This window comes from Apteryx rowi, unplaced genomic scaffold (assembly GCF_003343035.1).
Source record: "Apteryx rowi isolate R43461 unplaced genomic scaffold, aptRow1 scaffold_383, whole genome shotgun sequence".
Taxonomy (NCBI): Eukaryota; Metazoa; Chordata; class Aves; order Apterygiformes; family Apterygidae; genus Apteryx; species Apteryx rowi.
Window position 1 is genome coordinate 221,971 of NW_020450341.1, and position 15,629 is coordinate 237,599.

Below are 15,629 nucleotides of genomic sequence, written 5' to 3' on the forward strand. Positions count from 1 at the left end.
GCGGCGTCGGAGGAGCGAGGCTCTGCCCTCCCCGGCACGGTTTTGCCCCTTTCTCATCCAATATTTTAAAGCGCAGCTGATCGGCAAACACCTAACTAGTAGTACGCACACGTGGGCTCCTCCCCGGTGGAGCTGGGGCAAGGATGAGGCAGAGTTAAAAAAAAAAAAAATCCCCTCATGTACGCCCTCCGCTTCCAGTATAATCCAGTGTTAGGAGTGGGAAAGTTCTGAAATCGCAGAGTGGCAGAACTGCTGGCGAGGCCACGGCACCCTGCTTGCTCCCTGCAGGTGCTGTTTCTCACACTCCAGTGTTAATCCTCGCACAGAGGCAGCCCGAGTTCTCCCGCCGCTGCTGCTCCCGGTGTCTGGCCTGCGCCGGCATGGCCGGAATGCGGCAGTGGCGGGAGCCGCGAGGGCAGACGTGTCCACCGGCCTGCACATCGGCTGGAGAGCCTCGACGGCTGCGGGAGGGCAGGGGCCGAGCCCCTGCTCCTGGGGGTGGTTTCACCCTCCCTCCTGGCCTGCTGTGCCCTTAGCACCGACGGGATTGCCACGGAGGGAAGAGCGAAGGTAGCTGCTTGCCTGTCAGCTGTGAACAGATGTGGGAAGCAGCTGGAGATACTGGGGGTGGGAGAGGAGGTTAGATGAGAAGGCACATGGGCAGGCAGGCGAGGACCGTAGCACATGGAAGCAGGTGGTGGAAAGAGAAAGCTGCCAGTGGCTTTTGGAGAGAGGCTGGATAAGTCTGGAAGGACATCTCAGAAAGATGACAATATGGAATATGAACTACTTCAAAGAAGGAAATCATTTGGAGCATGGGATTGGCTTTACTGTAATAGCCCATATATTGTTAAGGCATATTGTGCCTGAATTATCATTCTTACCGGAGTTAGACTCCAGTAATCAATAGACACCTCAACTATCAAAAACCATGAGCTAGGTCTAGAACAGAATTGGTTTAAAAATCATGGCTTAAAAAAATGCGTTTGCCGTTCATTGTATCTGTCTTCTGGTTTCTACACCTTCTGGATATACCTAGGCTACATCTTCCATTTTTTTCTCCACCATAAGCAACTGAAATGCTGCTGCTATTGGGTAGCAGTGTACCTTCAGAGGTGGAGAGATTATGAAAAGGTAATGTTTTGAGTCTCATGAAAGCTGGCAATATTTCATTGTAATTTTGCTTCAGATGATCTGAGCTTGACATCTCAAAAGCTACACATATGGAATAGCCAGAGGAATTCTTGTTGGAGTTATAAAATTTGCCAAGCCTTAAAAAATATCGTTTTGAGCGCAGAACTTTGTGTAGGTAAGCTACACTACAATTTCCAGCTATTATAATTTCCTGAGCATGGTGTCTGTCCAGCAGTGAATTTTGGGGAAAAATTCAAATGCAGTTCCCTTGGCTGATTCTGTAAATGTAGAAAAGCCTTTTCGTACTGTAAAAATAAATAAATAGAATGAAAGGACTTTTTATGTATTAGGCATGAAGCAAAGCACAATCCTTTTCAGTGACATTATGTGCCCTTGCTACATTTTGGTGCATCATTTTCTTTCAAAAGATGTGAATGCTTTTTAAAAAATTCCTTCAAAATATCTTGATTTGCCACTTCAGTTGCATCAGTCTCTGCCCTCTATCAGACAGAGGATCTGAAAGGTTCAAGGGCTATCGCAACAACGAGAGGGTTTGAAGTCAAAGACAAGCAGTGATATCTTCCCAGAAATTCACAGGTCAAGAAAAAATGATGGAATTCTTTATTTTACAGAATCACAGAATCGCTGAGGTTGGAAGGGACCTCTGGAGATCATCTAGTCCAACCCCCCTGCTCAAACAGGGTCACCTAGAGCATGTTTTAATGGATGCTTGTAACTTTTGCTTCATTTTTGCAGTGCTCTTCAGTGACTATATTTTCTTTCGTTCTCATCACCATTTTTTCTTCCTGCAAAGACACAGAAAAATGTCTTCCTCAGTAACAGTAGCAAACATGAAAATTTGCTGCTTATCCTCTCTGTGCATATTGATGTGACTGTAAGCTGCATAGCCTGCTCAGACCGCTGACCCTAATCATATTAATCATATTAAGTCCAGAGTTGGGCACTGTTTGTGTTCTAACATCAACTTCTGCATTACCTCCCTGTGATTTTTTATTAGATAATTTCAATAATTTTTCTACTTTACAAGAATCTGTTCCAGGTTCCATTTTTCTCACATGGACACTAAAACAGCCTGTAAAGCAATTAAACGGTTACATTTCCCTTATGCTTGAGTGTGTTCTGTAGCAATCCTGTTTAGGAAAAAAAGTATTCCTCTTTATATGATACAGAATCCGTAGTAGCTCAATTGGTAGTAGTAAAAAGTGAATTTTTTGTTTTGATTAGTGCATGCAAGACAGTTGGGGGGACATTATAACCACAATTTTGCAGGTACACAAAGAAATAAAATAGGGGAAAAGGGTATGAAAACAGTTTCCCAGAAATAATTTAGTGCTTTCACGTATAATGAAAACAGGGAGTTAGTTTCGTTGCTAAAATTTTTCAGTTTTCTTTAAACACGAAGTAAAATGTAGGTGTTATTAGAGTGTTACTACCAGTGCTCTTGTAAAAGTAAAATCATTCAATTTTCTTTGAAAAAATAAGTTTGTATAAATTTGTTTATATACTGTACCTAGCAATTTGTAAAGGTCCAGGTTAAATCACCTGGAGCTGTTCCTGAGGCAAAACAATAGGACCTAAGGTGAGTAGCTAAAGGTCTTAGATCTTTGTTTTCTCTTAATTTTCATGCTTCCTGTAGCCAGTAATTTTGGGGATTATTACAGCTGTATTTAACTTTAAAACACAGGGCTTCTTGAGGAGTGAAATTATTGAAAAGGAGAAGTGAAAAGCAAAAGGTTGTTGGGCTGACAGCTAGACAGAAAATAAGTAAAATTTACTAGTTTCTCAATTTCATTCATATTTAGTATATTAATTCTGTATTACACAGTTAAACTATTGCACACTTGACTAGTCGATAGGACACCCTGTTCCTGTTGCAGTACCTTCATCTTCTTACTCCATTTTCTTCATTTCTTATTTTTACCTTTTATATAATGGGATCCTAGTTCAGATTCATCCCTGTAGTGTTACCCCAGTGTACACAGTTTTAATTAATAAGTCTGATTAATTTGGCGAAACACTTTTAAGCAATTAACATGCCTTAGTTCACATATACGTAGACTTCAGGAGTACTTTTGATATGGTGCTACTTTAGAATTTGTTAAAGACATGGGTTTATATAAGAACTGTAAAATGGGCTAGGATCTACCTAAACAGGAGATGGCAGTGGACATTGTTGCAGTATTAGGCATATTTCCTCAGTGATCAAGATTGCTCCTGATTGTTACTCATGGCACTTGCTTGCAATTTGTTGTGTACACTGTGTTCTGCTCTGAAGAAAGGTTGGGCTGAGCAGCAGGGAGGAAGGCTGCGTATCAGCTGCTGGCTGTTGTGCTCTGGCTTAGGGGCAGCCTTTTGGCAGGAAGGTGACATGCTCTGAGAACAACTGACATTGGTCCCATCCTACACATTTAATGTTATATTTTCACATAGATTAAAATGGAATTTTAATGGGTTAGGAATATGCTGAGGACCCAGCAAGGAAGAACCGGATGGCTAACGAAGTGGTGTAAAAGACTGGGATGAAATTCAAGAATACAAAATGATTAGGTACTTGGAGACTAATAACCTAAACTTCTGCTATAAACTATAAACTGTGAGATTATCAGTTAGAAGTGATTGAAGAAGAGAGGAACCTTGGAATACTAACAAATCATAGCAGAACTGTGAGTTGCCAATACAGTACAGCTGTTAAAAAATAAAATGAAATCCCAGGATATATCAGATAAGGTATTTGCATTCAGACAATGAAATATTAGTGCCATTGCAAAAGACCTTATCTGGGGCATGTACAGTTTTGGTTAGTTGTGTTCAAGAAAATTGAATTCCAGCTGGAACAGTTCAGGTCTTGCACCACTAGAATGATGAGGAAAATGAAGATGAAATGTAAGCTGACTTTCATTTGTTCAATATCTAGTGGTGAGACCTGGGGGAAGGGTGTGGAGGGAGGAGAGAAGAAGAAAGAGCTGTATAAAATTAGCACACAAACACACAAAAAATATAATCTGTCTACATATTAAATATAGAGTAGAAACTAAAAAAAAAATCTAAATATCAAGTGATGAGATTCTTAAATAGCTTTCTAATAAAAATAATGAGGATAAATAATTTGTGTAGTTTAGGTTTAGAAATAGGATTATGATGTGGTGTTCGTAGTAGCGAGAATGGGTGGGTTCTTAAGAGAATTGAAAGTTTATGTAATAAGAAATGTAGGAATAGACGCGTAAATGATTTAAAATAGAGGCAATTCCAAATCCAGTTTTTGATTACATCACATGGCTTACAGTATGTTGGAAAAAATGGATTTAGTTAAGGACAGAGTGTCAACTTCAATGCCACTTTAAATCAGTGCATCCTACTCTACTCTGCAAGAGGATAGTGGCTAAAGAGAACTAAGCAATGATCATCTTTCTCTTGGACAGCTGTGTTCAAATGTACCACCAGCAACATGTAATAAAATGGTTATATTAAGGCTTATCTGGTTTGGTGAGGGCTGCCTACGCTTAGTACAAGCAAAGCAAATATGAGTCAAAACTCTAGTCTCTTGCTCTTTTGGATGTGGCTCTGACTCTTGGAGGAGTAAATCTAAATAATGCTGATGTGAGTGATGTTGACTCGTAGGCTTGCTGTCACAGATTTAGGTTATCCTGTAAAATGCAGTACCCAGAATTATTAACAGTTGTTCAGTATGTGACCATTGGAAAGCACAGTGTGCATCATTGTCAGTTCTGTAACTACAGAGGGGCACAATCTTCACGCTAAATATGTAGCTTTTATATTAATTGAACAAAAACTCAAGTCCTCCAATTTAGACAGCTAACTTCTGTTTCAGTGACTAGGTCTCACTGGTTTATATGCTGCATGCCTAAATGTTTTTAAGAATTTGAACCTAACATGCACAGAATAATATAGCCTCTTAACCACAGCCTAAGATTCCCTGATCTCCTCACTAGCTGCCACACTTAGAGTAAGAGATAGATAGCATTGGCTTACTTCTGCAGTTCTAAATTGGTCATTTAGATTTTGTAATATACTATCATATTTGTAACCATATGTTAGCAATTTCTCAAATTTATTTTTAAAGTAAATCAAAAATAATGTAATAAAAACAAAGTCCATTTGACAAGCTTATGTATATTTGTGTTAGCCACTTCTTGTGTTCAAAGGTTGGTGCTTGATTCAAATTACAACATAAAAATGAGGCATATGGTATCATGCTACCCAGGATGAGAAGGCGTGTCTTTTATTTGAATCTTTCAGCTACAGCTCAGAGTGACTGATTTGAGACATACTGCAGTTCATATTCTTTTATCTCCGTGGAATTATATATTCTAGGAACAAATTCACATTTGCTTTAACATAGACAAGTGGTTTATGTGCTTATTTCTTTTTTACTATCATTTCCAAAAATTGTACCATGTTTTCTTAAAAAATCAAAACCCAACTGTCTTCGCTCCCCCCCCCCCCAAAAAAAAATTTCCTAGGAATGTATGAGAAGTGGTATGTAAGATCACACCAGCAGCCTGTTAAGTAAGCATGTAGGTTCTTGTTGTGTTTTTTTTGTTGAGTTTATTTAGTTTAAGAAGTACTATAGCAATCTGCTGTCAAAGATATTGCAAACGTATTATTACAGCAATTACAATACATAATAAATACATCATAATTTACATTCAGTTTATCTGCTGAAACTTGTGTAATAAAGTGTATTTTCAAGAAAGAGAAAAGAAGCCAGATTTCCTGAACTTTATATTGCAGAATTCTTGTTTCTTAACTTTTTAAAAGGATGATGTTATTTAAAGATACTTAATGAAATCGGAGAAATAATATTAGTTAACATAGGGCAAAGAGCTTGTATCCATTTCTCTCTCTTTCTGCCTCTCCTTTACCCACCATTCTTATGGTCTATGTTTTAATCCTGAACCTCCCAGATATTCAGAATTTATGTTGTCTTCCATGTAATTTAAGACTAAATGACTGACCACTCTGAAGTCCCTGTGTTCCACCCTTTATATTCTTCTACACATATAGGCCTTGTTAGTAAATGTCTCTGTGGATAGGTCTTTTTCTCAAAGTACATGTCACAAGAATGGAACTTCTTTGTTATTGCAGATTCCCAAGCATTCCCCAGCAATATTTATTTTCTTAACACTCATAAGCTATAGAGCATACAATGGTACTCAAACAGTAAAAAAAGATAGGTGAATAAAGTAAAAAGGATCACTAGAAAGTTAAGAACAATTTAGAAATTAAATTATAAGCTATTTAAGTTCATATCAGCATGCTGTGGTGTTTTGTGATGACTCTGGTTATCACAAAAGGAGATGGTAAATGATGTTCCCACTGAATTTAATAGGAGTTCACTGCTGAGCTCTTTTAAAAATCTTTTTTGAAGTCAAGAAGAGTTTTCCCTGTAGAAGATCAAGTCAGTAGACTCATCTTGATTTTTTTAGCCAGATAGTCTTCATGCTATGGAATAAGAGCTCAAGAACATTGGAGGGTGGAGTGTTGAAGAGGGAAAGAAACAAAAGGGTAAGCAGTAAGCATGCTAAAGTTGCCAGACAGGGTGTTGGAAGTTAAAAGGCTGATAATAAAGTGAAAGTTTGACCTGGAGTCATTGACTTTTAGTTCTTTTATGCCATTGGATTGTAAATAGTGGAAAGGTCATTGAAAATTCTTAGCAGATACAGATTTATGTTATATTTGGATTATTATGTGGGTTTAGTACTTTATATTACAGCTGGAAATGTAAAGGATTTTACAGATCTTGCTCTGAAAATTTGGGAATTAAAAAAAAATACACAGGAAATTTCTGCTCAGACCCAACATCTGTTTTTTGGTGAGACACTGTTTTTGACTTGTCCCACCTTCCCTCCTTCAAAGACTACACATGGGCACAGTGATGTTCATTTCCTCACTTGCCAGCTCAAAGAAAAAGATTAATTTCAGACACCCCATGTTTCAGATCATTGTACTGAAAGTCATGTGTCTTGAGATCATTCTTCCTACTACATTTTCTCATTGCCTTGGCTGAGGATGAAGATAAGCGACATGCCTAAGATCAACTATATCCAAATTTAGTTCCTACCAAAATAAATGGGAATATATTCATTGCCTCAGATTTCATTCTTAATAAAGATTTCACTTACAATTTCTGGACCTTCTAGCATCTTAGTTGCCCTAGTTTGGTTAAAGTAATCTCACAAGCTGTTTTATCTACTGTTAGACTTGCCAGTTGGTCAGACACAGAAGTTTTCATAAAGCAAAATACTTATTGCTACTTGTTTATGCAATATTAACTACATGCTATTTAATCAAATTTTGTGGTTATGAAATGACCGATTAGGAGACTAAGAAATAGTAATAACAGTAGTCTCTATGGTGGCTTGGATCAGCAGTTCATGGTTTCTCAGATAGATTTGTCTGAAAGAGGGTAAAATCCTGGGTACCTAGAATGAGGTTACACTCATTTCCTCTAAGTTTTAACGCTGGGAGTTTTTTCATCTTTCAGAGGAAAATGGTGACTCCAGTTCTTGCAGCATATGGGTTGAAAGATTCACTTGGTTGTGAAAGTGTGGTTGAATTTCAGTTTCTCTGCAAATATCATGCAATGAGAAATTTGTGCAGTATAAATACAGTCTGGAGATAAAGCTGATATGAGTTTGTCACCTCTGCTCTTTCATGACATAAATATTTTAGGCATTTAACCAAGGTGCCAATTCTCTGAAATTTTAGAAATTGAAAATTATTGAGAGCCTTTGATGTGTCAAGTGTGGAAGGAGTTATGTTTAAAGAAACGGTGGGGGACTTCAGGAAAGTAGTTATTTAGTACTTCAGGCTGTGTTGAATTCTCTTCTATCATTTAGCTCCTTCATTCATTTAACAAAGATCTACTCTTTTCTTAAACATTCTTCTTTTTCCCCAAATGTATATTTTAAAAGATATATGAAGTACAAAAGAGAAAAAGTGTACTAAAGATGTTGTGTGCTATTGTGAACTTGTTCACCTTACCATGTGTACCACCTTACACTGTGTACCAGTGCACATCATAATGCATATGTGGACCTTGACGTACTTGCAATGTAATGAAAAACCAAGCACTCAGCTGTTTGTGAAAAATAAAGCTCATTAATTAAGTGATCTTGAGAAAATAATGGCACAGAAAAATACTGATTTTAAGACTGGAGAAAGAAAAACTATTAGAAGCAAATTTATATGGAAAGCTTCCCTTTGGCTATCTAGTCCATCTGTCTTCTATCACACAGAAAAACTCAACAGAATGTTGAAACTCTGAGAAAAGTTTTATTGTTTTATTTGGAATTTTTGAGGTAAGCGCATGTAGTATAAGGCCTATAGCTCCATGATCAAAATCAGGCTTTCATACTGTGCTATTTTAAATACCAGTAAAACTAATTTAGCGTTTTGGCTCTTCAGCTAAAGGGAAATATTTTATTACTGCTTTATTAGTGGTTCACATTTGTATAGCCCTTTTGGGGCAGAAATGTCAAAACAGTGTACGAACCTTGAAACTAAGCAATGCAGTGGAGATAAAAGTCTTTTCTATCTTGTAATGTGTTGCTAGTAACATAGATTGTAATGGAGAGTCAAGAGTTTATTAAATATGAGATTATGAATCACATACAGACTTTTGTTTTCAAACTTTCTCAGTCTTTTCATCAATCTCTCGCTCTGAAGGAGTATAAACCTTATGTCAGAAAACTGATGAATGCGTGATTTACATTTCAGTAAAATGCTTTCAGGGATAGTTTTAAGGTTTGTTTTTTAATCAGAAGGTATTACAGTTGGAAATGATCAGCTCATGATTTTTCAGACTTCTACAGGGCTGGATGTAGTAATTGACAGTGAAGATTTTGATCATATTTTGGGACAAAATTCTGATGTTGCGAAATGTGAAAAAGAAGCTGCAGGTGATGTGAAGAAAATTATGCTTTCTGTTGGAACATTGTTTTAGCTGATACATTTTTAGATAATTCCTGTGTTAAATAGAGATTTATTTTACGGTTTAGTGTAAATGAATGTAATTTACTCTAATTGTTATATTGCATGTGAATTTATTATTTGGATTAAATATCCTTATGAGAGAACGCTTCTCGACAGTTCTTACTATGAAAAGATAGATTTATTGAATGCAAAAACTGCTAAAAGGTGTATTGGTAAGAAAACTGAGCTGGGTAGACATTTCTTCTTTGTTTGCCTGTTTTTTTGTCCACAGATGTTAGGTGTTTTGTATGGGAATAAAGGTGTTAGTTTATGAGTTTCTTGGAAAAAAAAAATTAAAAGCTTTGAATCCATGAGATGTGGACTGAAGCGCCAGAGGACGTTGGTGGAATGTTAGGTGAAACCCATAGGGAAATAATTCAACAGCAGCATCTGGAAAGGAACTGTATGTGGCTTTAGGGTTTGCTTTTAATGTAAGTAGTTAAGATGAGATTAAATATAGGTGTTAGTATGTGAGAAATGGGGGAGAGAGCTAAATGATGAAGGTATATCATGTGGAATGCTAGGATTAGGAAGAAGATTTAACAGAATCCATGGCTAATCACACCTGAATTTTTAAAAGCCTGGAAACATAATATGAATTGAACTATATGTTGGCGTCATGCAAAGCAAAACAGCTTACATGAAGAATTTATTGGAAAAAAGAAGAGAGAGGATGGGCAAGTTCCTTGGCCCTGCTGTGTCTCATTTCTGCTTGAGTGGTATGAAGACGATGGAAAGTTAAGCTACTAAGCCAGCTGGCTTTTGCCTGTACAGAGAAGAATCTACAGGTAATTGGGAATTGTCTCTTGTTTCTCTGTCGTTTTCTGATATTTGGGACTTGATTCAGTTGCCTAAGCGTAGTTGTCTGGTGCCATTTGAGATGCCCTGGGGTAACTGATCACAGGGCTTGCAAATACCACACAGGATCTGTGAGAGATCTGCATCCTCTGGACTGGTAGCTGGAGGTCAAGTGGGATGCATCTCAAAAGCACTAGATGCCTRTAATTAGCCAACTGAATTGTGCCCTTACTACTCAGTGTAGTTGTTTCTGAGACTCTTGGTCCAATGCTGACAGTGCTGAGAAATGGCTTGATTCAGCTGCCCACGCTTCATTGCCAATGCTGTTTAAGATGCCCTGGTATATCTTGGCTTCCAGCTGCCAAAAAGGCACGACCCTATGTGCTGTGTTTTGGAAACCTTAAGAATATACCAATATATAAACTGTCTGTAATGAGACACCTAGCATACCTGCAGACACCTATATGTATATACATAAGGTCAAGTATCTTAAACTCCAATTGAATCTTGCCATTAAGGACATTTCAGAACATTTTGAACTTAGTGGGTGGTATGGCTGGATTGCCATTTAGTCCCTAATTATTATTATCAATCAGCAGAGTTTAGAACAATCCGATGGCCAAGATTGTAGTAATTATTTGTTATAGTAAGAGGCAAGTGTAACTAATGGTAATACAGTTAGATATATTTGACAAATTTCACACTTGATTAACACTGACCCACAGATCTTATTATCAGTTTTACAAAAATGCACATTTTTTTTCTCATCTATTGCAGAGCTTATTACCCAGAATATCAGACCTGAAAAAAAAACCCAACCTGATTAAATTTGCAAAGTCAAGAAATGGTAGCAGTAAACAATTAGGAAGTCTCATGATTCATTTTGCCGTGACCTCTATTCCTCTCATTCTTAAATGATAGGATCCCATTCTATTTTTCCCTTTGTCATAGCTTCTCCAGTGCTGGTCTATTTTGTTCTACTTAAAATCTTATTATATCACTATTTAATAAAATAAATTGGAAATTCAGCCAGTTCATCAGAAGCCTCAAATACAGTATGGATATCTTTACTAGGGTATATCGTTATAATCTGTGTACTTTTTAATAAACTCATGAAAGCTGATAAAAAATAATTAAAAAAAATTAAAATAAGACCTCCTGTTTGTCTTTATTTCTAGATTTTAAATAAGGAAAATTTTCAGTAGCTTTAATTGTTATCAGTTCAATGGAAGAAAACGTTACTTTCTAAATATACTCATATTTGACTGATTCCATTGTGAAAATGGAACATGTTTTATAACATTAGGCAAGGTGTAGCATTCAAGATACCATAATATCCTCCCTACTACTGGGAAATTATTATGTTAACACTTTGCAGATGTTATTTTTCTAAAAAGGAGCTTTATAAATTTCAAATTCTCCTGAAGGACAAATTGCCAACTATGGCTAAATAAATAGCCATTAAACTACTGTCTTTTTTATCAGTGTCTTTTGGAGAGAAAGCTATGGAAAATGTAGTGGTGGGCCAGTTGTACTTGAATTAAAGATTTCCTTGGTCTTTTAGGCTCTGGTTTCTGACAGAGAAGGTGATTTTGATGACAGAAATAATTGAGAGTCCTTTCAGGTTTTAACTTGAGTTCATAAAAGATCTATTTATAATATTCACTTCCATTGACAATGAAGTATTTACCAAGGCATATCTAATAGGATGGATGGGCTGGTTCTTCAGTGTATTCATTTTTTCCCCACTGATATTCCAAAGCATTGTAAAGGGCAGATTACTTTCACATGTTGGTCTGGTAAGGATGATCATGCCTCTGGTTTTTCAATGTGTATGGAAAAACACTATTCTTTCTGCCTTCTAGAATTCTGTCTTTAGTCTTGCCTGTAAAACGCCATACACCATACACACCATAATACTATTACCATAAATAATAGTAAAGGAAAGTGTGGGAGGTTTTGGCTCCAGTGTCATCAGTATGCTGTTGATCTCAGTTCTCTGTATCCTTTTCATCCAACCCAGATGGCAGAGTATAATTGCTTTTCCAGACTTTGACCAAGATAGGGATATGGATGAAAGTGAGTTGGCTGCAAATCAACTTGGTTAATGGAGAAATGTTGCTTGTTAGCCAAGAGAAGCATTTAGGGAAATAGAAAAAGATAATGTATACACCGTGTCCTGAAAATACATTTTTAATCTTTGCTAGAGTGGCTAGCTGTGTTGGGATCTTACTAACAACAGAGGCTTCTAGTACATTTTATTATCAATGATTCCATTGTAACACAGGTTTAACTGTGATTGTCCATGCCTCTGCTACCACCTGACTCTAGTAATACATTCTCTTAATCATTATTTTGTAAGTTATTAAAATCATCTGTGACTACAGCACACGCCTATCTGCTTTTTGGTTGTGTGAACTGTTAGCTATGATTGACACTTGTATTCAAACCTCTGCAATTGCACATGCTCTCCATTTGTAGAAAATAGGAACAAATATTTTGTAGAAAATGGCAAGCCAAGTTGTCAGTGATAATTCAGACAGTTCAGAATCATCCAGGAGGCTGTTATTGATAGACTTGAGGTTATGACGAATGTTAAGTAAGATACATACATGAATATCAGAGAGGGAGTTTCTTTGTTTTCAAAGATTGTGAACAGTCTTTGGGCTTGGTTTTATCCTTCTGAGTTTTTGTGCTGTAATGCTACTACTTTTTTTTTCAGAGCATCCAACAGCAATGGCAGGGAATTGGACATGGTTTGCAGTTGCTCCTAGAACTAGCTTCAGTGGAAATCTGCTCTGTTACACTCTCCATTCAGAGCACAGTTCCTGAGATTTCATTTTTTCACGGCTGTCTGTCAAAGCAGCAGTTTCAATGGCCTGCATCAGCCTGTGGAATTTCCTGATCCACTTGCTTACATTTTGCAAATTTTAAGCCATGACCACCAGAAATGTTTGTGTGACTCTCTACTGACACTTAATAGGTCATTGTCCTTGGCAGTATAGTTATAATAGAGCATGAACTATCATGATTTTGATGATTACAATTTAAAATGCATAACTGTATGTACTTCACAGTGTGCACATTTCTCACCTTTGTTTACTAAAGGGAAAGATGTCTAGGAATGTGTAACTATCTTAACATCATATTCATTTTACACATTTACCAATATAGTTTCACAGACTTTATTTAAATTATCAAAAGTATTAGCATATCTGAAGAAGAATAAGATTCTAAAACATTAAAATGTGTAAATTAATAATAAATCTAGAATTTTTTTTATGTTTTATATATATTTTTTCCTGAATATATGTATATCTAACATTTGAAGCAATACTAATAATTATATTTTATGTAATAATCGGGTATGTTTTACCATAAATATTTATGTTTTGATTAGGTGGATTTAGTAGGTGCTGCTGTTTGCCATTATGTAGGCTGGGAAACAGCTTTTGTTAGCTTTCTATCCAGCATAACCATTACTGTGTATCTGAGGTATAACCGTCAGTTAAATTCTGTTCTGTCATTTCACTGTACCTGTTCTTTGCACAGTCTGTGGGGTTGGAGGTAGTATATGAAAAGTTATAAAGCAAGGACATCATCAGAACCAAACCCTGGAATGATGGTACTTTAGTATTAGTTTTTGACTTTTAAAACAGTGAAGGATGGGAGGAGGTAGGTACCCACTGCAGCTTTATCTTCAGTGCAGCTGTAGTAGATATTCAGCCTTCTTTCAAACTAAACTGTGAGATTATATTCTTTGAAAATGGCCATGGTATCGCAGAGCAGATAACCAAGAGGGTGTGGGCCACGATGGAATTAACTAGTCTGTTCAGATACAATTCAAAAGTCTTTAAAAAGCTAGCAATTATAGGCTAGCAATTCATTGTTTTATATGCTGTTACTGGGAAAAACACATGCTTGGTGTAGTAGTTCAGTGTTGCTCTTTAATCCAGAAAGGTATATTGTTACCTTCTGTGCTCACTTCAAATAATGGAGAAATCAGAAAAAAAGTCCAGTTTATAAAGAAACTGAGATAGTTATAAAAAAATGCATGATAATATTGTTGCAAGATCAGTATGGCAGCCCATGTAATTTGTTTAACTAAGAGAAGTAGTTTCAGAATGTATTCCAAAACCACAACATGATAAAAAAACAATAAGGAAACTTTAACCGTGTTTATTATTTCCGAACTTGCCACTTCCTAAAGAAAAAGGAATATGAGGAATAGGATAACAATGAATGTCAGTTTAGTCTTTGATGTGATGGAAGAAGAAAAACAGAAATAACTTTCAAACTTTCATGTGGATAAATAAGATATTAGAACTTATTATTATGCTTTTAAAATAAAAGTGAAAGTAGACACCTCCAGACAGCATTCAAATATATGAATATCTTTTCAATTAAACAAAAAGGAAGGAGTCAGGATTTCAGTTTATGTGTATTCACAGTTCAAGCTGAGTTCACTTGAATTGGTTATGTGAGGCAAATTATATGTTGGAGGCACCTGCAGGTTTTGTTTGCATCTCTGAGGGGCTAAGCACACGCACTGTAAGTGAAGGGGTAAACTCCAACTCAAAGAAAACAATATTCAGCAGGTGTTTCACACAAAGTGAAATGTGAGAGTTGACCTCTTCTGATCTAGTACAAAGAAAAATATCCCAAGAAATGAGGAGTTCCTTCTCCTATTCCCTCTGTTTGACTCCTGCAGACAGAGATTATATTGATTTATTAACTCTGTAGTGCTTTTGGAAAGTGTGTTATTTTGTGTTTGGCCTGACAGAAATATACTTCCATATAGAATGGAGTTGCTTATTTGATTTGTTAATACGTGAGGTCTCTTGTTGCATATTACTAAGACCTGGGAGGTATCATGCTGGGAAATCAGTTTGCACACTTAGTAAGTGATTCTCTTAGCAGGAAGTGATTTAATACAAATGTGTATTGTGCCTCAATTTGCTCTTTTATGAGTGGACTTGTATTTGTTTAACAGATAGAACTCTTTTACTATTAGATGGAAGTTTGGTATGTTTTTTTTTCTTGTCAGAGGCCTGTGATTGTAAAAAGACCCTTGTCTGTTGCTTGGACAACACATTATCCGTTGGGATTATTCTCATAGCCACTGATCACTATCCTCCACCATGTAAGGAAATGATGCAGCAGGATCAGAGAGAGTTAATGTACAAAACAATAACTTTCAGGAGTTTACAACTGCTACTGCCCTAATCTGGAGCATATGACATTAATGGTCTCCATCAAAAAAGCTTATACTTAAGTGACAGCCATTAGAAACTGTCACTTTAAACTTTCTCTTTAGGTACTATTGACCGAAAGGAGCAAAGAGAGGGAGAAGTAGACTCCATTCTACTCCCAGTATATATAACCACTTGGGGTAAAGAAATGCTTGAGGCATGTATATCTGAGCTGGATGTCAGGGAGCAAGGTTCAGATATTGTGAAAAACTCTAGAATAAGAGATTTCTCTCAGTTTGATTACCAGGGAGCAGCAAGGGCCAGCTGCTCCCTAAGGGAGGGGAGCCAAGGGTGAACAGGGGGGGCAGGGCAGGGGTCTCATCAACCAGGGCCTGGTCCTGCAGTACCCAAGTGAGCTGAGCAGGGCGGGACTGGAGATGGTAGCCAGGTTCAACCAAGAGTCCAGATCATCAGGCAAATTTGTGGTGA